Source organism: Mesocricetus auratus, unplaced genomic scaffold (assembly GCF_017639785.1).
Source record: "Mesocricetus auratus isolate SY011 unplaced genomic scaffold, BCM_Maur_2.0 Super-Scaffold_100009, whole genome shotgun sequence".
NCBI lineage: Eukaryota > Metazoa > Chordata > Mammalia > Rodentia > Cricetidae > Mesocricetus > Mesocricetus auratus.
In genome coordinates, this window is record NW_024429193.1 from 79,116,585 (window position 1) to 79,141,071 (window position 24,487).

Here is a 24,487-nt window from a genome sequence, read left to right on the forward strand (position 1 = left end):
TATCCACGTTGAGGGGAGCATGGCAGTTTTCGTGAATCTGAGGAGCAGTGAAGTCGGGAGCAGTGTGAGGATTGCCCCTTTTGGTCTGAGCTGAGGAAGAGGTAAGAGCTAGTGGCTGGTTGCTTTGCTTTTCTGATTTTCAGATTGAAACTTGAACCCTAATATCTGTCTCTGGGTCTTTTATCTATTATGCTACAGAGTATGCTTTCCATTGTGAGCTTTAGACAATAAAAATGAATTTATTTAGTTAAGTCTGGGAGCCCTGTAGAGTGGCAGCCAACAAGTGAATTATGCTGCAACTGAACACATAATGACTGTGTGTTCAGTGAATATCCACTTTTTAAAATATAGCTCTACCAGAAGTGGCTTCTTTCTGTATGAATTTAGTGATACTCCTCGAATTTAGCAGATGTGTAAACACAGGTCCTACATAGTGGATTTCTTTAAAACTGAGTCATGAGCCGGGCGTTGGTGGCACACGCCTTTAATCCCAGCACTCGGGAGGCAGAGGCAGGCGGATGTCTGTAAATTCGAGACCAGCCTGGACTACCAAGCGAGTTCCAGGACAGCCTCCAAAGCCACAGAGAAACCCTGTCTCGAAAAACCAAAAAAAAAAAAAAAAAAAAAAACTGAGTCATGAACCTTAAGGACATTTTATGTTGACATTAAAAATATTCAAGTTTGAACATCCTCTGTACACTTCAGAAGGCACACGTGCTTTATGCTAGAATTTCTAACATAGGAAAATATATGTCCCAGAGAAGTAAGCAGAGTATTTATAGAGTATTTATAGATACGTAAGGCTTTTCATTGCATAAGCAATCAAAATCCCCATGAGCACTTTACAATTATGGACCAGTAGAGGTCTTTAAGGAGCACTTCCTTCTATTCCAGTGGCTGGAGTTGCATCTCTATTGTCCATGGTCTGGCTAGGATGCTTGGTTCAGGTGGTAGATAAATTCTCATTTCATCCATTTGGGGAGTTGTGCCATCCCGAAGTAACTCTAAACATTTATTCATATTCCCCTCCTGGACTGCATGCCTAATTAACTGATATGAAAATTCCAGTAGTGACCACAAATTCTTCAACAGGATGAAAGCAAAGGTGAATGTGGCCCAAGTCTTGGTCTCCTCTAACCACAACTATAGAAGTGTACACTCTGCAAAGGGAACTTGAAATAAAAATTTTATATGACTTCAAAGGAGAAACACATGAACTCTTCCTCTTTAAAAAGTTATGATTTATTAAATATTTTATGTTCTTAGGATTAAGTCCAAATATCGCTCAGTCAATCAAACATACATTATTTCTTAGCAGAAGAAAGTGGCATTACTTAGAAAACCCCTTCTGTTTTCCCATGCCCAAACTTCATCTGAACACTGAGTTTCTGATACACACTCATTACCTTTTGATATAGGGATACTGGTTCTAGGCAGGATTTAGACAAGTGTTTCTCAGTCTTTGCCCACACCCTAGGCATATGACATATTCTTCAAAATAACCAGTCTGTTGTAGGTAATGGAGATGAGGTAGACTTAAAAATACCACAAAGGCTCTTAAACACACAGATTTTTACTGTACATGCCCAGCCTGACCCCCAACCTGCATGAAAGCTCAAGACTTTCGAAACACCGTAGAAAAACAAAGGGAGGGCATGGAAATCCGAGTAGTTTAGCACCACACTCTGACACCTCATGAACTTGATTCTTCCCTGCCAAACGAAGCTGTAGATTCAACAACAACAAATTGCTTATACTTGCAACTTCACAAATCTCCAATTTCCCATCTGGCTTAACAGAAATCTCTAATTTCTACTTCTTTTCACAGGGAGAAAACACTTGGGAAAATTAATAGAAAAGATTGGCTGATCCATCTGTTAACCTTAGCTGTGAAGAATAAGCTTCGAGAATTTTTTTTCTGATAACTTTGAGTCAGTCTGCATAATAACAAGTCTACCTCAGTTTACCCCCAAAAAACATTTAAAAATTTTGAAGTAATTCCACAGAATTGCTACATCTTGAATATGAGACATCCCCCAAATTCATGTTTAGCATTTGGCCTTTACTGGGGATGTGAAACTGGGAGGTGGCAGAAGGCAGGTGGGCTACAGTTGGAGAAAATAGGTCACAGTGGAGTGTATACCAGCCCCTCCCCCAACTCCTAGTGTCCTTAATCTCCCTCCACCTTGGTTTCTTTCCCTGTTGCTATGACAAAATACTTTGAGAAGACCAATTTAAGGGAGAAAGGGTTATGCTGGCTTACAGGTCAAGTGTACAGTTTGTCATGGTGAGGAAGTAAAGGTGAGCTTGAAGTAAGGGTCCGCATCATATCCATTACCAGGCAGAGGACAATGCATGCCCAGGTCCCTTTCTTCCGTTCTAGAGTCCAGGATCCTGTCAAGGAAATGGTGCCACGCATGGTAGTCAGCCCTTCCTTCCTCAGGGAACCCAATCAAGATAACCCCTCCAGGCATGCCCCGTGGTCCATCTTCTAGTTAACCCTATATTCTGTTGAACTGACAGTGAACCATGACTGCCTCCACACGGCCAGCAGCCGCTCCCACAGTCTCCCTCAGTCGGTGATTCTGTGTTGAATCAGTCCCAAAGATGCCAAGCCTGCTGGGTTTGGACCATTGTACCCTTTAAAATCATAAGTTCAAGTAAACCTCTCCTCCTTAAAAATATCTCTTTCGGATGTTTCTCACAGCAACAAAACATGGACTAATGCAAGAATACATTAAATGCACCAGTGGGCTCATACACCTGAAAAACTCACAAGTTTAAAGTGTCTTAGGGTCAATGGAGCACACCAGCAGGGTCTGTGGCACTGAGGAGGGTATATTTTACCTCGAGACAGTGTTTTCTCTAAAATACAAACTCTGCTAAGCATATTTAATGAGGTGAGGCCAGTTTCAGTTTCTAAGCTGCCAGTTTGGACATCAAACTTAAAATCACCTTGCTGTGTTTATTATTGCCTACTTCAGTCTTAGATTAGAATTTTGTGTGTGTGTGTGTGTGTGTGTGTGTGTGTGTGTGTGTGTGTTTGTATACATGTTCATGTGTACATAAGTATAGGTCCATGTGCATGTGTGCTGGTTCATGGGGAGGCCAAATGTCAACATCAGATAAGCTGTCCTCCTTATTTTTTGAAACAGCATCTCTCAGTGAGTCTGGTGCTCATTGATTCAACTAGATTGGCTGGTCACCACGCCTTAGGGTCTTGCTTCCTGTCTCTGCTTCCCCAGTACTGAGATATAGGCCCATGTTGCCATGCCTGGCTTTCATATGGGCTTGGGAACTGAATTCATGTCTGCATGCTTGAAAAAAGTAAAAGGACTTTAGTTACCGAACCCTCTACCATGAAGTTATCATTTCTACATATAGATTTTATTAATATTTTAAGTGACTTAGACTTATAATGAACTCCCATAGATGAACAATACAAGTTGTGGGACACAAACACTGCAGTAATTGCACAATTTGCAAAAATACACAAAGGATTTTAGCTACAATTAAATTAACAGTTGGATTGCAGGACCAATTGGTAGAAACAACCACAATTGATAGGATAGGTTGATCCCTAGGGTAACCTAGGTAACTTTTCTGTCACTTTCCTCATTATAGCAGTTCGAATTGCACCAATAATTGACTCACGGGAAAGTTATAAAAACCAAGAGGATAACATATGGGTGTATAGACATTGGCATGCTGCTTAATTCATAGAAACAGCACTACTTTGAAAAAAAGCTGTGGTTTTCTGAATTTCCCCCTACACAGCACCCACTGCCTCCTTAAAACCTCTCAGTGTCTGCTCACGTCCTAAGAACTGCCTCCACACAGCATCCACACAGGTACCAAGAAAACACGAGCGTAACTCCATCGTCCCGTGCGGCCTCTTCTGCTTCATTAATTTCCCTTGTTATTTATTTTGTTCCTACTTATTACATCAAACCGCATGACCTAAATAACCTTTCGCACAGCTTCCTGAGCTCAGCTGCAGAGAGAGAAAGCTTATGTAACATGAAATGTGCTCACATCCCCATCGCAAGCATTTCCGCACGAACTTTTTCCGTAGCTGGAAAAAAACGTGTAAATGTAGCAGCACAGAGGAAGCAAAACTTCAGTTTTGGTTTCCTTTCTCTGAAAATAAGTCACTCTGGGTGGGTGCTTTGCCAATAGCTGTAATTTTACTTCTTAAGCATCAAATCTTTTTTGCATCAAAATGAGTTGTATGAAACCTTAAGGGAAAGCGTCAACATCCCTCCTGCATGGAAAGACAAGAAAGAGTTCATGCTCTTCCTCTTATATGAAGATCATCGTTTGAATCCAACAGGCTGTCCTTCATTTGCCCAGCTAACCAAGAGAAAGGAGTGGAAAACCCTATGGAATTGCAAAGATGGAATACTGAGTCAGGTGTTCTGACAGATGTTACCAGACAACTGCGAGACAAGGGTGATGCTCACTGATTTCTCAGCTAACTTGGTTTTCCCAAGTCCATAGGGTTCTTTGCTTGAAGTTTCTAAAACAGGTCTAAGGCACTAACTGATGAGTATTGTGCAGTGTTCAAGTGAGTTACCAAGATTTGGGAGTTAACCCTGGGCCACAGGCTACTCTTCTGTGGGAATTCCATATCCGTTGTCCCAGGATTTTATTACCAAGCCATGCGGATGAGAAGGAAAAGAGGTAAATACTTAAACTATTGGGTGTGCTTGTTGTTGCTGGGGATGAACCTTGAGCCTTGTGTATGTGTGGCACATTCTCTACCATTGAGCTGCAGAGCCAGCAGAGCACGGCTAAAGAAAAAAAAAGCTGCCTGTGCAAAGAGAGCAATTACCACGGCACATTCCATATGATAAATGATTCTCAGTGATGGATTATTCATGCCAGCTAGCAAGCTAGATTTATGACTCTGCGCGTGAAAAGCACAGGTGTTTTAATATGCTTTGTGGACATGAAGAGGCATACGAAACCAAATATGAAAACTTCCAAACAGGGCAAATTAGAGTACTAAATACACGCAAACACAATGAGAGGAAACGAAGCTCGGGATTTCAATCAAAATTGACATCTTTAATCAAAAGGCAAGTGGTAATTGTAAAACACTGGTGTAACAATGTCCAAGGCAGCATTATTTTGTAACACAAAGCCAAGTGAGTGCAGGTGAATTGTCCTTTCACAACAAAGACTTCAAGGCTTCAAAGTTTCAGTTTTGTAAGTGACCCCCATTTTGATCTAAATTTATGAACATTTTTATGGAGAATAATCATCAAAACGCACACTTGTCATCTTCACCACTCTGAACGACAGATTGTTCTACAGTTGTCGCTGCTCATTCACAACTTCCATGGTCATGCTTGCTCAGAAACTAGCCGAGAGTGAGACAACGGTGGAGATGGCGGCAAATAGGCATTTGGATTCAGTAACCACACACACTTAGCTGTGGGTTGATTTCTGACCTGCAGCAATTTAAAGACAGATGTTGCTGAATCCATATTCCAGATTTCCCTCGGATCTACATTACTTTGACCACAATGGGGTGGGCCTCTGTATCTCCTCTGTTCATCACTGGTATGCTTTCCTCTTTTCTTTACTCTTAATTATGTGTTTCCTTATTTTGTGTGCTCATTTACCTGATTAAATACAGATCTGACACGGACAGCCATGGTTATCTTATTTTTCACGTTATTTTAGGCTTTAATTCTATATAAGCTGTACAAACAGATTCAATGCTGTGGTGTCTTCACATATAAATGACCCTGTACATGAAATACAACCTTTTTGTCTTGAATTTTGCCTCGTCTTATATAGGCATGGCTACTTAAAATTTGAAATTAACCTTTATACATTATTTCTTTGTACTCCCATTCCCTACCCCAGTATTGCTTTATTTCATATTGTCTCTTCAAACCTGCATACTAGGATCCTGCAGCTCATTTGGCAGAGTGCTATTCTAACGTGCATGAGGTCCTGACTGAACACCTGGCATCCATAAGACAGAGATGGTGGCACATACTTGGAATTCTAGCATTCAGGAGGCAGAAGTAGGAAGACAAGAAGTTCAAGGTCAACCTCAGTCAGACAAACCATCCTGGGATATGAGACCCAGTCTCATTAAAAGAGAAAAGAAATGCTGAGTTTTTAGTCTTTGAACAGCAAACTAAAGAAAGGTAGTTGTGAATGTCTGTAATTACTACTCTCCAAAAGTCGAGGCAGGAGGATCTTTTTTTTTTTTTTTTTTTTTTTTTTTTTTTTGGTTTTTACGAGACAGGGTTTCTCTGTATTGTTTCAGAGGCTATCAGTCCAGCCCGGCCTCGAACTCACAGAGATCCGCCTGCCTCTGCCTCCCGAGTGCTGGGATTAAAGGCGTGCGCCACCACCGCCCGGCGAGGCAGGAGGATCTTAAGTTCAACTATAACCCATACTATAAAGGAAAACCCTATATTTAAAATTAGGAAAGGAGTACAATCATGCATAGTTGTGATAATTTTTTTAGCATGACAACACCGTTTTAAACTTCTTTATTCTGCTTTAATGATACTTTTATTCTTTGTTCTTAATATTATCTTCCACAAACATGAAATACATGTATTGACATTTTCTTTGCTACATAAGAGTTTAATATGGGGTTGTAGAGGTCCTTCTAGAGGATTCCAATTCTGTTCCTAGCACCCACATAGGGTGGCTCACAAAATCTAGCTGCAGAGACTCAGATATCCTCTCCTGGGCTCTGCAGACACTTGCAAACATCTCTCTCTCTCTCTCTCTCTCTCTCTCTCTCTCCCTTTCTGTCTCTCTCACACACACACACACATACACACACACACACACACTAAAACAAGAAATTGTTTTTAAAAAGTATTTAATATTTCTATTCCTGGTAACCTGTTACAGAGAGGGAGGAGCGATGAGCACAGGGATCAAGACTGGGCTGGTGAAATCCACAGAAACAGCTGAGACCTGAACAAGAGGGAGCTCATGGACCCCAGACTGATAGCTTGAGAGGCCAGCATGGGACTGATCCAGATCCCCTGAATGTGGGTGTCAGTGAGGAGGTCTCGGCATTCTTTGGGGCCTCAGGCAATAGATCAGTATTCATCCCTGGCATCCAAATGGATTTTGGGAGCCCATACCACATAGAGGGATGTCCTCTAAGCCTGGACACAAGGGGAGGGCCTAGCCCCTGCCATGGGACGATATGACAGACTTTGGATATTCCCCTAAGGAGAGTAGAGTTGGGATTGGGTGGGGATTTGGGGGGTGGGAGGGGGGGAGGGAGAAGGAGCTGGGAGTGACATGTGAAGCAAGCTTGTTTCTAATTTAAACAAAAATAAAAGGCAAAAAATTGTAAAAAAGCAAAAAAAGTATTTAATATTTCTTACATTTTTCCCTGTTTTCCAGTGATTTGGGACAGCTGACCAAGAACATCACACATTATTATTGATTTTTTTCTACAACAAAATACCCTAATTCATTTGGCATCAAATTTAATTTCTAACCCTATTAAAGACCAGGTAATAGCAGTTTGTTTATATTCGTTATAAGGGACAGCTGACTCCTTTTCCTTTTCAGTTGAACAATGTTAGACTTTGACTATGTCCTTAGCTAGAGGTCAACTTTTTGACTAGTTCTTCCTCAATAATCTTGAAAATTACACATTGTAAACGGTTTCCATTGTTCTGAGAATTGACTGAGGTATGTTAACTGTCTGACCACAAACCCATAACATTTACTTTCCCTGTGATCGTAAAAGTAACTGCAGAATTCCACTTTCAATCACTTGCTTGCTTGGTTTAGACACTGCTCTGTCTTTAAGCGGCTTTCATTATCCTGATATGAGAGACTGAAAACATGGCTTGGTCGTTATTATTTTTTTCCTTTTAACATGTCTGTATTAGCTCCTAATTTTTGACATTTTTACCCATATTACAATTATTTTTAAGATCTAAATAACTGTAAAGCAAAACAACCGCAAACATTTGTATCTTATTTCACCACTTGAATCTTGTATTCATGTCTATGTGGGCAACAAAGGATCGTTTGTTATTTTCCATGGCACTGGTGTGTATTGTCCGTGTCATAACTGAGAAGACTGTGCATTGCTTCTTGTGTACTCTGAGCTAAGGGTTTACGAATCATAAACATGCTCGGTTGTGATTCCCTGCAGACTGCACTATTTCCTTCTGTCGTTACGTGCAGCAGAGCAGGACATGACAAGTTCACTGAGATGCTTCAATGATCATCAATTTGACAAGATCGGTTACCATGCTTGCAAGCAAGTTTGAGACTGACAATATGGGAAAATTCAAACTAAATGTAGCCAGGACTCCATGGGCTGGGAGCCAGGACAAGCCAACAGGAGAGAGTGAACTGTGTATCAGTGTTCAATGCTGCTTCCTGACTACACATGTAATGTGACTGGTCTTCCTGCAAACATCGCTTCTCCACCATGATGGACTTCACCCTCAAGCCACAAGCCAAAAGAAACTCTGACTTTCTTTAGTTGCTGTTGTCAGGTCGTTTGTTGCACAAACTAGAAAAGTAACTAACAGAATGAGTTTTTCCACTTATCTTGTCAAAGCTTGAAGTTTAGCCCTGCTCTGGCATTCCAATATTACAAGAGCCAACCCCACTTTCCTATTTTTGGTTGTGAGCCTAGCCTTTAATGGCTGAGCTTATCCCTCCAGCCCAACAATCCCACTGTTAAAGATACCAATCTTTCTTCATTAATTTTGCCTGGTGTTCTGAAGTCAAACGATGTCAAAGGAATGATTTATTATTACTTTTATCTGCCTCTTCAGGTTTCTCATAATTCAACTTTACATAATTTGCCTTATGTTGGCCTTTTACTATTTCCTTAAATCACTTTCATTGCAAAACGATTTACCTTTCACAACTTTTGTAAAACACAAATTTAGTTTTAAATACAGTAGATAAGTCTTTTCCTGCCTGATTGTTGAGATAAGATTTCCTGGCTAAGGGTTAAAATTAAAATAACCGCCTTTCCCTGGAATACAGTCTACATTTTTTATTTGGTAGGTTTAATAACCATACCCATATTATGTGTATGCACATGTGTGCTGTACATGTTTGCCTGAATGTGTATGTGTGCATGCAGAGGCCAGAGGGTAGCATCAGTTGTTTTTCAGATTCACTGTCCACATTACAATGTTTTTGTAATGGACAATTCATCCAGTTTAAAAGACACAGGTTCATGAAATTAAGAAACCATCACTATCCCTTTTGTTTTGGGCATTTCATTACCTTGTAAAGAAACAGGCTACTAACAGTCAATTTCTATGTCCTCTGACCCAGCATTAGTTTACTTTGTTTTTACTGTATCTGCCTATTGTATCTGGCAGTTTGCTCAGCATGTTATTAACGGTAACTGATTCTTATGGTCAAATAATACTCCATTGTACAGAAATACTTTGCCTATGAATCAGCTTTTATGTGGACTTGTTTCCCAAATTGTCTTGGGCATACTGCTACAGTGTTATTATTGCTGGGGCCACATGTTGATTTTGTGTTTAATATTTTGAGGAATGGTCAAAGGATTTTTCAAAGTGGATGTGTGAACACTTAGTACCCTCAAAGACCAGAACAGAAAATGTTTCAATTTTGTCAAACTTTTGTCAATGATTGCTACTGCCCCTTTTCAGTTTGAGCAGTTCTATAGTTGTCATTTTCTCATTTTGATTTTCATTTCCCAAATTTCTAATGATGTTATCTATCTTTTCCCCCATTTACTGAAGACATTCTTTTCTCATGCAATCTGTCTTGAATACAGTTTTCTCTCCCTGTACTCCTCTGTTTCTCCCTACCTCCCCCCCCCCAATCAGGGTTCACTCCCTTTTGTCTCTCATTAGAAAAGAACAGGCTTCCAAGAGATAAAAACAAAACTTAACACAATAAAATGTAAGATAAAACTCACAATACAAACGAACAGAACAGCCTAAGAGAAGGCACAGGAATCAGAAACCCACTCATACACACACTTAGGAGTCCTACAAAAATACTAAACTGAAGCCATAACATATATGCAGAGGACTGGGTGCAGATCCACACTGGTCCTGGGTTGTTGCTTCAGTCTCTATGAACTCACATGTGCCTTGCTTGGCTGACTCAGAGGGCCCTGTTCCCCTGATGTCCTCCGTCCCCTCTGGCTCTTACTTTCTGTCTCCTCTTCCTGGGAGTTCCCTGAGATCTGTGGAGAGGGATGTAATGGAGAGATCTATCCCATTTAGAGGTGTGTGTTCCAAGGTCTCTCTCTGTCTCTGTCTCTCTCTGTCCCTCTCTCTGGGTGTGCGTTCACGACAGTTTTGTGTATACAAAATCATTTCAACTGTCAGTATTGGCTTCATTATTTGTCTCTAATCAAGAAATTTTCTATTTGCCTTTCAGTTTCTTTGCTACAGGAACATACATTCTTGTCTTATTCCAGATACTAAGAAACTACATTTAGCATTTCATAATTACATATAATTTTAGCAGTGAAATTTGCAAAGTTCTTTAAAAAACATGACATGCTCTGTCTTATATGTGGAATCCGAATAATAATATATGTGAACAAATGTACATTATCTGTATAGTGTAACAAGAACAAAAGCAAATGAGGAAGTAGTGAATACAGGCAATGTATATATTTATATATGTATATATATATACATATATATATATATATACGTGTGTGTGTGTATGTGTGTGACAGAGAGTTTCCAATTTTAATTCCATCATGTCCTTTTTTTTTTCTTTTGGTGGTGGATAAGTATGTAGCCTTCACAGCTTCCCTTCTGAATTCCAATTGTAACATAAGTTCACCAAGTTGTATAGTTTTTGGGTCTGGATAATTTTGGTGTGAATTTATTTATTTAAAAGTTTTTCATAACTTTCATGTAAACTGACTAGAGTTCACTTAAAATAATAAATCATAATAAACTTTAATACTGTTTAAGCAACATTTCGTGAGCATTAATTACTGCTGAGTATAGCAAAATATTATATCAACATAAACAGACTGAGCCATTATATATTATCACATAATAAAAGACAAAACATTGATAAAATTATCTTAGTTTTCTAAAAATATCATTATGAAAACATTATGGAGTTTTTGTTGTTGCTTGAGACCGCCTCAATATGTAACCAGGGTGTATAGCTTTATTGTGCTGTTGTGGTTGAATTTATGTAAAAAATGTCTGGATTAAATTCTACTTCGTCAAAGATTATTTCTAAATACTGTTTATGTCTTTTCGAGTTCTAAGTTAGTTTTCATAGTTTTTCTTTTAGTTATTGGCCTACTACATTACGGTTATCTAATGTGTTACTCTAACGTCATGGTACCTCATACTGGTCTTTATTTTTGTAATACTGATATCATCACGATTCCTTTTAAATACCATTTTCATCGCTTCTTAGAAAGCATTTTTACCATTTAAAAACATTGATTCTTATTGTTTCCTAAAATAATACACTGGTTAACCCTAACTGTATCCTAAGTATAGATTGACTTCATATATTTAGTTCATGTGTTTTGAATAAATCTTATCTCTACACTTTATGCAGATCCTCAAAATTCTTCCAGGTAAAGTTGAACATTTTTAGTTTCCTGATCATTTTCTCCAGACACAGGAGGAACTAATTTTAGAGTTTTAAACTTCCATGTAAACTGGTTAGAGTTCACTTAAAATAATAAATCATAATAAACTTTGATACTGTTTAAGCAACATTTCGTGAGCATTAATTACTGCTGAGTATAGCAAAATATTATATCAACATAAACAGACTGAGCCATTATATATTATCACATAGCAATAAATATGGAACAAAAGCAAAAAGAAACCCAGCCCAGTTTTATCTGACCACAGAGTTGATATACTTAAGAGGATGGCAAACTTGCTAAGTAGGCCAGATATGAAATATCTTAGACTTGTGGACATCCCCCTTTCAACTCTGATATTACAATAAGGAAGTAACATGCAAATGAAGGGGAATAGCTGTGTTCTAATAAAACTTTATTTACAATGGAAAGTAATGTGCCAGCAGTGGTAGGTGGTAGCTTGCCATTCCCTGCAATTAAGTGATACATCATGCCTACATTCTTCTTTACAACGCTGCTTGATTATCAATAGATCAATATTTCCTGCTTCATGGGTATCTCAAATACTGTAATAATACTAGAGCTGTGATTTATATAACCATTTTCATTTGAATGTGAGTCATGTTGCCTTTTCCTGTTAATTATGTTGAAATATTATGACTTGTGATGCATCACTATTTTTTATCTTCCTATAGTACCCAATCCCATGTTACTGAATGACTAAGCATTTAGAAACTTATGTGGCCATGAACAGGGACTCTTGCTCCCCATCCCCATAAGGGAACTTGACAGATAAGTAAAATGGGGTAAATCATAGAGACAAAGAGTATAAAGACAACAAGAGGATTGTTTGGTAACATCAGTGAAATTTAGTCTTTATTAGCAGGTGAAGTTTTCACTAACACTTGTTTTTATTTCCTCATTCTGGAATTCTCCTCAGGCTTTCCTATCTGAAAGAATAGTTGATCAAAACTAAATCCAAGATGTGTCATTCATTGTACAGTGAGTCATCCTGCAGGTAGTAATTATTTCTAGATGTTGGCAACGTTTCATATTTTCGAAACAGATAACACCATTTTCTATGGTGACAAATTTTATAGGGCTTCCCTCTGATGAGCAATTGCTTGTTTTGTTTTGTCTGGCAGCTTAGCAAACTTTCAATTCCTCTTGAGCATTCCCAATATCAAGGACTATTTATTTATTGGTTCATTCATTCAATCATTTATTAATTTGTTTCTTTGGTGAGTTAATGTCTTGCCAGACATGCCTCAAACTTATAATCATTTTTTTTTCCAAGACAGAGTTTCTCAGTATCGTTTTGGAGCCTGTCCTAGAACTTGCTTGGTAGACTGTAAAGAGAAGCCTTTTCCTTGCCAGCAGCTTGGTTTTCCCCCACCAGCCAGTCGCCTGGGCTCTGCCGCGTTGTAATCCCCAAGTAACACACAAGAGGCTATGGTACCATTATGTAAAGAGAAGCCTTCCCACCAGCCTGGTTCCAGAGCCACATCAGTCCCAAATAAACACACAGGAGGCTATATTAATTATGAAGCTGTTGGCCTTGCTTGTTTCTTACTGGCTAGCTCTGACTTAAATATTTAACCCGTCTAAGTATTTCTCTTACCAGAGAAAGGGGTCCGGACTTCTGACCCCTATGGTAGCTACATCTTGACTTCGTGTGTTTCTCCTACCCAGAGTCCTCCTCGACTCCTAGTCCCACCTATCTTGCTTCTCTATTGGCCAACAGGGCTTTATTGACATATACACTGGACCAGGCTGGCCTCGAACTCACAGAGATCCACCTGTCACTGCCTCCCGAGTGCTGGGAATAAAGGTGTGCACCACCAGTGCTGGGCCTCATAACCTTCTTGCTTAGCCTCTTAAATAAATACTGGGGTTATAGGTGTACATCATCATGCCCTACAGATCCATATTATTGAATGCAGTCATACAGACATAGATTCTTGAATGTTTTTCAAGATTAAGGCAGATTACAATATAATCATCAAATTTTATAATGAAATATTGCAGGAAACGCATTAGATTCTGGCTAGCTTTCTGGAGAGTGATGCCACCAGCCTCTGAGCATCCCCTCTGCCCAGATGAAAAGGCGGCATAGGAAAATCCAACTTTTGCTAATGTACCAGGTGGGCTTGGGTGAAAGCATGGAATCTCTAAGAATGAGAGACAAATTTAAAGTTAACATGGTTTAATGAGCAGTCTGGCTGACACTACTGAAAATTACCCCCAAGTCATTTTCCAACCTCCATCCCTTTGCTTAATACACTGGAAGTCCCTGATAACCATCTTCCATTGACGTTGTAGCCACAACAGACTTTAGGTCAGTGAGTACACAGTGGATATCTGCTGGAGGCCTTTAGGAAAGCTTCTGTTTCTTGGTTCAAAGCTTCCTTCCCCCATTTTTCCATCCTTGGACTGGAATATGATTCCTAGACAGATGGACAAAGGCTTTGCTTGCCTTACACCAAAATGTGAGAGATTGCTGGGTCGAAGACTCTCACAATGTTGAGCCTATGCAGGAAAAGCAAAGTCTACTCACCTCTGGATTGCTGCTCTTAATATAAACAGACAAACAAAAGTAGAAACATAAAATAAATCTTACTGTTTTGAATCATTTTGCTTAAAACTTGTAGCTGAAAGCATTTGCAATTGAGATATTTGCTTGCAAATTCTTAAATACTTGGGAGCAATATATTGGGAACACAGTTTTTTGTTTATTATTTGCTTGTTTTTTTGAAGACAGGATCTCACTATATAGCCCTGGCTGCTCTGGAACTCATTTTGTAGACCAGGAACTCATTAACTAGCTGGCTCACTGAAATCTGCCTGCCTCTCAGCCACTGCCTTCTGAATGTCGGGATTAACGGCGTGGCCTCCATGCCTGGCAAAGCACTTGGTTTCACATTACTATTAACTGATTGCTTCTTTTCAAATGGTGTTTATGGTATTGATGGTGGTAGGGGGCGGGCACTCTATTCCAGAGTGTGCGGAAGTCAATGCACAGATAGATGACCTTGGACTGTTTAAGCCAGGATTTCTCACTTTTGTCCTTTGCACAGTACTGCAGGCAGGCCAGGATGGGTACTGTCCTGCCTCTGCCTCTCATCCTGTAGTGGGGGCACTGAGAGTACAGATCTATAAAGCTTTCAGCTTCATTCTGGTGCTGGGGATATGAAATCTGCCCTTAACCTAACACAGGAAGTCGTTTACCCACAAACCCACCTTACCAGCCCAAACATGCTTCTGTCGTTTGTTTAAATGCACTTTACTTTTACATAATTTACCCAACATGCCCCAAATAAAAGCCCAGCTGATCCACTCAAGTAAACGAGGATCAAAATAACAGAGCTCAAGATGACATCAGTCATCCGTGTAGCACGATGACAGCGAGCATCCATACACAAACTGATGAATTTGCTAATATTTTTCCATTTCTAAACCATCTAATCTGCTTTTATCTTTTGTGCCAGCCTCGGGGAGGATAGGTCTATAATGCTAGCACAGGGGGAGGTGGAGGAGGATGGGAGCTCAAGGCCAGCCGGGGCTGCGCAGCAGTCAGAGAACAACAGCATGCGCCTGTGAGACCTGATGCAAAAAACTTGTACCCCAGAAGCTCTTACCAATCCCTTATAATTTTATCTTGTATGTGTGTATTATATGTATGCATGCATGTATGTATATGGGTGTATGCATGCGTGCGAGTGAGGCAGCTTTCAGCAGTCAGTTCTCTCTTCTACCAGGCGAGGGAGGCCCAGAGTCGCAAGCCAGGTCTCCAGGCTTGGCAGCAAGTACCTTCACTCGCTGAACCGCTTCCACGGTTCTTTACAGGAGCACAGAAACGTTAAATACAGGAAACAAACCAAACCCTTTTCTGACAGATTTCATTTATGCATCTTTTGTGTAAGACCTCATAATTTTTTTTAAGTTGTGTAAGTTACCTGAAACAAAAAATACAACATTGTTATGCAGCTGTTAAGAATATTTCATACAACTTTCATGTGGTCGTACATAGTACAGGACTTATCATACATGATTTAAACTGCTTTAAACACAGATTAACTGATTTAATGTATGCAAGCAATTAAGGAATCTATGCAGGTAACTGGATACACGCTTCTTAACTAGAAGGCTGAACATCCCTCATATTCGTCGTTTGCTTCAAAGATTTTAAACTGTTACGTGAGGTGTGCAATAATTAAATGTGTCAATAACTAATTTAATTCAAGTCAGTGGTATTATACTTTGGAATGGCATGATACTTCATATTATTCTTCATAATAGCATCCTACTAAGAGATGGGAAAAATAAAATTACTTCTTCAATTCAAGGTGTTAAATCACCTACAAATTTAGATTATCAAAAAAAGGACAATTATGGGAGGTAGAGGCAGAAGGATCATGAGTTTAAGGTAATCTTTGACTCTACACTGAGTACCAGGCCAATCTTTTTTTTTTGGTTTTTTTGAGACAGTTGTGGCTTTGGAGGCTGTCCTGGAACTCACTCTATAGACCAGGCTGGCCTCGAACTCACAGAGATCCACCTGCCTCTGCCTCCCGAGTGCTGGGATTAAAGGCGTGTGCCACCAACCCCCCACGAGGCCAATCTTGGGTACATGAAATGTTATGTTAAAATAAAGGATAGAAGAAATTAAATATGGCAACATATCAATCATTCATTTCTGGCTAAGGTCAAGTGGAGAAAAGTATGAGAACTTTTCCAGTGTTCTCTTCTCATTTCAAAACAACAGGAAAACAACACAAAAAACACGATGCTAGGAGAGAGCAGGGTGACAGCTGAGAGACACTCATTGACCCCTTAGGAGAGAGCAAGGTGACAGCTGAGAGACACTCATTGACCCCTGAGGAGAGAGCAGGGTGACAGCTGAGAGACACTCATTGACTCCTTAGGAGAGAGCAGGGTGACAGCTGAGAGACACTCATTGACCCCTTAGGAGAGAGCAGGGTGACAGCTGAGAGACACTCATTGACCCCTTGGGAGAGAGCAGGGTGACAGCTGAGAGACACTCATTGACCCCTTGGGAGAGAGCAGGGTGACAGCTGAGAGACATTCATTGACCCCTTGGGAGAGAGCAGGGTGACAGCTGAGAGACACTCATTGACCCCTTAGGAGAGAGCAGGGTGACAGCTGAGAGACACTCATTGACCCCTTAGGAGAGAGCGGGATGACAGCTGAGAGACACTCATTGACCCCTTAGGAGAGAGCAGGGTGACAGCTGAGAGACACTCATTGACCCCTTAGCCTGGGCCATTTAGCTAGTCACTGGTAACTCAGGTTGAGACATATCTGAGAAAAACAATAAAAACACTTTTACAAACAGCTTGTTAAGGCAGAGTAAATTCTGTCTGCCTTATAAGCTAGTAAAGGCTCTGAGCACTCTAGTCCTAGACTAAACCACCACAAAGGGATTCAAATGGCAGCTGACCAAATAATGAAGGCCAGAACTGAGCAAGGTCTCAACTTATCCCTTCGTTGTGACAACTCCAAGGTAACAAAAACATGTCACTGAGGCTAAATTAGTCTTACTATGGCCTTCTAGATGTAACTATTTTGATAAAATAGAACAAATGTTCTATTTTAAGGACTAAATTCCAGTCCAAATGAAGCCGCATATTATATCCACCTCACTTTCAGTATTTCCATAGGTAAGAAAAAACAGACACAAACACATGCGTTTGGGGTTAGTATAAGCTAAAGACATCTTCTTTTGTTTACACTTATTTTTTATTAATTTATGTTTTACATTCCAATCCTAGTTCCCCCTCTCCTCTCCTTCTGCTTCCGAACTCCCTGCCTCATCCCATCTGCTCCATGGAGAGAAAGGCCTCCCCTAGGAAGTTTACCAAGTAAAGACATCTTTAAAACAACAGAATTATAGAGGCAAGGAATACAAGGTCTTTAAATGGCATGCAGTGAATGAATTCCTAACTAAGTATATCCCAAGTTAGGCTGAAGTTAATGACAATATTTGCTCTATTCATTCAGAAATCCAACAAAATACAGGAGTAACTATTCATAATTCAGTATAGACAACTGTTGTGGTAGAGGGCTGAATTCAGTGCTAAATTAGATATTTAAGAAAGGCGAAGTTTTCTAGTTGAACTTGCTCGTAAAATGATACAATAGCTTGGCAAATAGTTGAACACATTAAATGTGGCCTATGGATAAGGCTCTTACCACACACATAAAAGTCAATGAAACTCAGGATGAATCCTAAAGGCCCTGAATATCTGATGAGCGAGGCAGTTATGAACTCAGCTAGCAATGTGGGGCACTTCACTGTTACCCATGTGAGTGTCAGAGGAATAAGGACAATTAATGCCCATTTCCAAAGCTCATTCACATCCCCCAGCACGCTAGTCAATGTTGGCTAAAAACAAACACAGGCCAGCTAAATAGCTGCTCTTAGTAATTTCGTTATAAAAGCATTGTCTACAATGAACTAGCATTCACCAAGTGTCTAGTAACAAAAGATAAAAAAAACTCTACTAAATTTTTAATTCTGATACAAACCAAATTAAGTTATCTAACACCCAGTTCTACAAATGCTCAAATAATACAGGAGGACCTCTTTCCTCCTTCTGAGGATGGGGTAGAAAAAAATAACTAGAGAAATGAAGAACAAATTCAGACCTGACACAATGAAATTTGGTTTTAAAGGAAGACATTGGAGGCTGGACGGAGGCAATCCACAGGCTTCCCTGGCTGGGAAATGTCCTCCTTGGGAGCAACTCCGGGCAGAGCTATACCTCTCAACGATTACCTCCTTCTGGAATGAACTTAGAAATGCCACCACCCAAATTGTAGATAAAATTTTGCAGCCCACAAAGTCTGAATCAAATCTGGCTGCAATCAACACTTCTGAATAGTTAACCAGAACAATACCATTTTTCCGAATAACTAACTTACACAGTCACCACTCGGTGGGGTGGGATCAACTGTCTTCTTATCAACGAAAATACATATGTCTCACTGAGCACATTACAGTACCCGACAACATGTCTAACTGAGTGCAGCCTCCTTCTGTTGAATTTGCTCAAGATCAACATGAGATAGAAAAGAAGCACCTGGCCTGAATAGCCTAAGGCTTTAGTTTCTAAGACCCACACCCCCTGGAGAAGTTAAGGCAGCAGGGTCAAAATTTCAAGAGTAGCCAAAGTAATTTAATAACATTCTATCAAACAAAAACAAAGAAAACATGAGATTTCAAATTCTAAATTTAATGAATTAATAGTTCAATGGCAGAGTGCTTGTCTATCACTCCTAAGGGTCTAGCTTCAACTACCAGTGCTAACCATGACGATAAAAATATAATGCTTTACATGTATGAAATTATTTATACATTCTAAAAATTAGAAAAAATACAATTACCCAAATTTTAAGGATGAAATGTGGAAAATATTAGCTGCGTGACTAAAAAAAGCAAAACAAATTCTTATCTGAATAATTGATCTGATCCCCAAACCAGTAGTTAGCCTTAGGAAATTTTGTAAAAATCTAAGTAATTGGTTGTTGTTTATACTGACTGTTTCTTTAAGTAGCTCTGTTAAGGGAATAAACATCACTTTAGTTTTCATTTCTTTTAAAAATTTTGTTCAAATAATAGCATGATGTATTTGCTTTGCGCCTTTACAACCTACAATTGTTAAAAATTTAATGTATTAGTGACTCACAAGGGTAAAAAAGTAATGTCTGCATTATGGATGTTGGTCTGTAGGAATTAGCAGTTGAGAAAGGAAAGGGCATATTCTCTTACAGGAATTTAACAAAAACCATCAAGCATCTTTTCTATTCTGCCAATGGTATACTTCTCAAGCATTTTTTAAAAAATATCTATTTCCCTGTGTTCTATTCACACCAAAACCATTTGATCTTGAACCTGTAAGAACCTTTTCCGATGTCAAAAACAGTTACCAAACCTTCTGCTAAAAATGCATTTCAGTCAGTTCACTTTTCAGTAGGCTTAGAATTAGAATTTTATTTAAATTTAAAGAGAGGTCAGAAATATAATGCTATTTGAAATTAACAAAGTCCTCTGGCTAAGGGAGAGACATCTCCAAGTAGTTTCCAGACAGAAGAGACAGTCTGCACTCTGCTGTCTGTAATTTTCATCATGCTTTAAGTAGGGCAAATAATCTGCTTTTTAATAATTGCTGGTATTTACATAAAGTGAATGCCTTTCCCAACACTAACCAAGAAAGCAGCTTTGGTTATTTGAAATAGAATGTGAACATCAATTAAATAGACAAGGAGTTCAAGGTGAAAAATAATCGTCCAAGTATGATATGCTAATGATTTCCTCCTATATAGGCCTTCTTACTCCCAAAATGACACAAGAACCTTGTGTCATCCATTGAATGCTTAAAAGAATCCAATCCTGGAAACAGGGAGAGATTATACTTTAAAATCCCAATCTCTGAGATTGTAGTCTTATGACATCTCAGACCTAAGATGTATAGAGCTAGGTGAGATTCAAAATGCATCTCCACTTCAGATGTTTTCCTGCCAATTATCTTCTATCCATTTTCTTGGTTACAGATTGATAGGATTCTTAATGAACTTCATTACCAGTCATGTAACTAACTATTAGCATGATGTGCAGGGAATAACCAAGAGATAGCAGGTATTCGGTTTCCAAATGAACCAGCCGTGGAGCCTGGGCACCGAACACTCTTGACTCAGGACTATGCACCTACATCACAAATAACAAGGGCAAGCACCAGCCTTTCCAAGTGTTACTCAACCTCCAGATCATATTTTCTCTCTCCAGATCATGGTTTGGAGATCACATCAGCTAGATGGCTACACCAATTAGCAGGTCTCCAGTAGTGTTCCAAAACCAATATCCATCCTTACTGTGGCTGCTTAAGTGACTTCTGTTGCTTTTTCTGTCTTACAAGCTCTTGCTGCTTCTCATACTTCCATGCCCTGCTCAGTCTAAGCCTAGATATTTTTGTTTGAGTTTATTTTTATTTAAGATTCGTCTGTGTACACAGGTCTTTGACATGTGAGAATGTGGGATGGAAGGATTTAATTAACTTAGGGATGCAGATTTCTCATCAGTACCAGCTCTCAGTAGGACTGAACTTGAAAACCTTTGGGCCACTTCATTTTAAAAACGCATTCAAAATCCTAAAGTAAAATCAGAATAGCAAGACAACAGAAGAAAATAAAAGGTAGTTACTGGATCTTATTGACCATTCTTTTAAAAATCTAAAGTATTCTGACACCCCGTGGGTGGGAGAGTCAACTGTCAAAATGAAGGCATTTCAGAGGAGATATGCTGCAATATGCTACTATGATTAATAGGCATATAATCTGAGGTATTTTGTAACAACAAGAAAATGAACTGAGCTGATAGATTGTTACTACTTTTCCTAAACCAAAAGGCTGTAATCTGTCCTAGTTACACAGAGGGAGGGGTGACGATTATTTTCACCAAGTATTACAACCTAATTACACCCATATTTATTACACTTACATTTAAAGGTATACACATGATGAGAATGGACTATCATCTTATACTATACATCTCTAAAACCCGAACCCACTGCAGTATACTAAAGGGTATCATTTTACAGCCACTCTCTACAACAGAGGAGAGCTTCTCCACACAGCTTCCCTTTTACTTCTGTTTAAAAAGACGAACAAACGTTCCCGGACACAGATGAGAGAATAAGGAGCAGCGATGAAGTACACCATATGTCCCTCTGGTAGGCTGAATCCAGGTCTTTGTTTCAATACTCCAGCGCCAGCAGGAAGGAACGCTAAATCACCCACTATTTAAATTTATTCCCCCATTATTGCGGTAAAAGTTATACTTGCGATAGGTTCAGCCCGAACCCATCCTATCTTATTATTTGCTTGTTTAATCCAGATTTTTTTGCAATCCCAGGAACCTGCAATACACAATCGCCCTGGAAAACAGGTCCGAAGCAGAGCAATCTGGTAAACCAACACAAGCGGCAGGCACCGAGGGGAACAAAGTTGTTTTCCTAGCGAAACAGTTCCGAAGTGATTCTGTATCAATGACAATTTTGCTTTTTATCAGCTGCGCACCTATCTAGACACCGTCCACCTGCTTCTCAATGAAGGGCTGTCTTCAATCTTGGGATCTCCCAGACCAGTTTTAATGGTGCAACTCAAAACAAAACCACTAACCGCGCCCTTACACCTCAGAAGGAGTTACCTTTTGCCTCCCCCCACCCCTTACTATGGTCCAAAATTGCACATCTTTCCCCAGAAAGGGTTTTTGCAACGCAATCCCTAAGCCAACACGACTCTGTTGCGGCTCTGCCCTGGCGTTCCTATTGTCAGACGCCGTTCTTGCCCCGGCGGTGTGCAAGGGGCACCCAGCTTACCTCCCGCACACCCGCAAGCCCGGGCTGGGGATGCTGGAGAGGATGCTCGGCGGCGGGCTGTGATCGCTCGCTCGGGATGCGGCTCCTGCCTCTCTCCGGGGAAACTACCGGGCAGGCTGAGCCCAGGCTTCCCACTGAGACTCCAGCTCCGCCTTCCCCTCCTCTAGTTGGCCGGACCTCGGGCTCCGGCTCCTCCCTCCGCCGTTTGCGCAGCCCGGGCTGCAGGCGGCGCGAAGCGGCACCGAAGCGAGCGGCTCTCGGCTCCTGGTCCTCCGCCCCCCGCCCCTCCCGCGTCGCACCTGGGGTCAGGTGCAGCCCTCTCAGCGCGCCGGCCCAGGGAACACCAGAGTGGGTTGTCCTGGGAGCCTCAGCCCGGGCGGCGCGCACCCCTCACCCTCCCTCCCGCACTCCTCCGGTCCCCAGCCGCCTCCTGGCCGCCGCCTCCCTGGACTCCCAGCCCCGCCGCCGGGGGCTCGTCCCCCGCCCTTTCCCGTCCACTCCTCCGCGAGCCCCGCCCACCGGTGGGCGCGGCGTCTGGGGGCCGGCCCTGCACGCTGATTGGTGCAGGTGAGCGCCGGCCCCGCCCTCGCCCCGTTTCTGGGCGCTCTGGCTCTCGGCGTCTCCCTTCCTCCCGTGAAGGCAGGGAACTCTTTTCTTATTGGCTCCGAGTGTCCCCACCCATCGCCCTGGGCGTCCTCGCGGGTCCTTCTGGGAAGTGTGGTCCAAGGTCTGCAGGAAGTGCCGACGGAAACCGGGGGGATGAACTACGAATCCCCGTCGGGCCTTGCGCGGCTCCGGCTGGGCAGGATTCCGGACAACGCCTGGTTCCTCTCGGGTCCTTCCGGCGTCGCCGGAGTGAATTGATCCGGGAGTTGAAGAGGGCTCCGAAGGTGGGAAGCCGAGTCCGGTGCCTCCGTTGCCGGTAAGGCGGGGGGCTTCTCGCTTGGCGTCCCCGCGGCTCCGCGGGCGGCCAGCGCGGCCGGGGGTCAGGCGGGGGCCGAGGCGGAGGCGCCGGGGCTGCGCTCGGGCCGGCGGGCGGGCGGGGAGCGGGGCCCGCTGGGCGTCAGCGAGGTCTCCCGGCGAGGTGCGGAGAGCGGGTTCGTGAACGCCCCGCCGGCGCCTCCAGGAAGTTCGCTGTGGCTGCGGGCGGAGGGGGAGGGCTGAGGCCGGCCTCCCGGGTCCCCGCCGGCCGAGGGGGCGGATGTGCCGGGGTGGGGTCCCCGGCAGGTGAGGCTGCCGCCGGGTGAGGCCTGGAGGGCGCGGAGTCGGCCCCCGGGGTGCCCGGGGCTGCGCCCTTCGGGGAGAGGGGAGAGCCGGCGGCGTTGACAGCTGCGACTCAGTTCCAGCGTCCTGTGTGTGGCCTCTCCGAGGAGCCGCGTCTCTGAACTGGGAGGGTTTGTCCCTCTCGGCTCCTCTGACACCACTGCCCGGGCGGCTTTCCTTGGGGACGGCACTCACCAGCGCTTTCGCTTTGGGATGCTCCCGAGAAAACCGAAGGAACAAGTGACGTGTCCAAGGTCACGCAGATCTTCCGAATGCAGCGCGCTGAAAGTCCGGGTTCCGACCGGAGTTGTCTGCTCAGTAGGAAGAAAAAGTGGGGAGGTGCTAGGGAGGGCTCGAAGCGGATAAAACAAGTTGCCGAGTAGTAGCGAGTGTTTCTCACTACTATTTGGGAGGCGAAGAGTTGCATGGTTGGAGTGGAGTGAAATCCTTCCCAAAGCAATTGTCTGTCTAACGTTTTGCTAAAACAGGAAGGGTCGTTTTTTAGCTTAGATACTTACCCCCCATTCTGGGGCATACTTAATGATAACACTCAACTTCCACGCGCCAGAAGGATAGGTAATACATAGCAGTACACCCAGCGTTGTCATCAAGAGAATAGTCCTTTCCTATTTTCTGAAACTAAGATTAAAGTGAAACTTTGACAAAGCTTATTTTACACATTTTAATGTTTAAGTGATAACTTAATGAAGAATCATGGAGAAGTTATGACATGGTCATTACCTGAAGTGGCTTTTTTTTTCTGTCTGAGGTTTTTTCTTCTCCCTCTTTTTCTTCACTCCATGATAAAGTAGTAAAAACCAGGGCTTGTATGCTTTTTCTTGGCATCATCTGCGAAGTTTTAATTCATTCTTAATGTTAAGGAAAAAAAATGATGCCTCTGTATTGAGTAAGAAACAATGCATTTGTTTCAAACAAGTGACTAATTAGAACTGATAGATATTATTAGTTTTTAATAGAACTGTACTTTTTTATTGAAGATAAGATTCTTTTATGAGATTATACCCATAAACATGCGCATTTATAGTTAGTAGGCATACTATGTAAATTAAAATATTGAATACACATAATATATACTGTAAATAAATATATTGTATTTTGAGTGTGCTTTCTTTGCTATGATTACTATTAACAATTTATATGATTTTTTTTAATGCAAAACTTTTCTGGGATCAGAAGAATCGTTGTTCCTCTATCTTTCAAGTTAATATGG

The 24,487-nt window shown here is 41.6% G+C and overlaps 2 protein-coding genes across 2 annotated transcripts in view; one reads left to right on the forward strand and one right to left on the reverse strand.

Moving 5' to 3' along the window:
* Window positions 1-22,183, reverse strand: part of Serpini1 (serpin family I member 1) — an 87,182-nt gene extending 64,999 nt beyond the window's left edge. The window contains exon 1 of the mRNA XM_005076134.4: window positions 21,994-22,183. The gene's annotated coding sequence lies outside the window, so the exon portion shown is untranslated. The remainder of the gene's footprint in view (window positions 1-21,993) is intronic.
* Window positions 22,184-22,783: 600 nt separating this feature from the next.
* Pdcd10 (programmed cell death 10) overlaps window positions 22,784-24,487 on the forward strand; it is a 48,114-nt gene continuing 46,410 nt past the window's right edge. The window contains exon 1 of the mRNA XM_040752638.1: window positions 22,784-22,915. The gene's annotated coding sequence lies outside the window, so the exon portion shown is untranslated. The remainder of the gene's footprint in view (window positions 22,916-24,487) is intronic.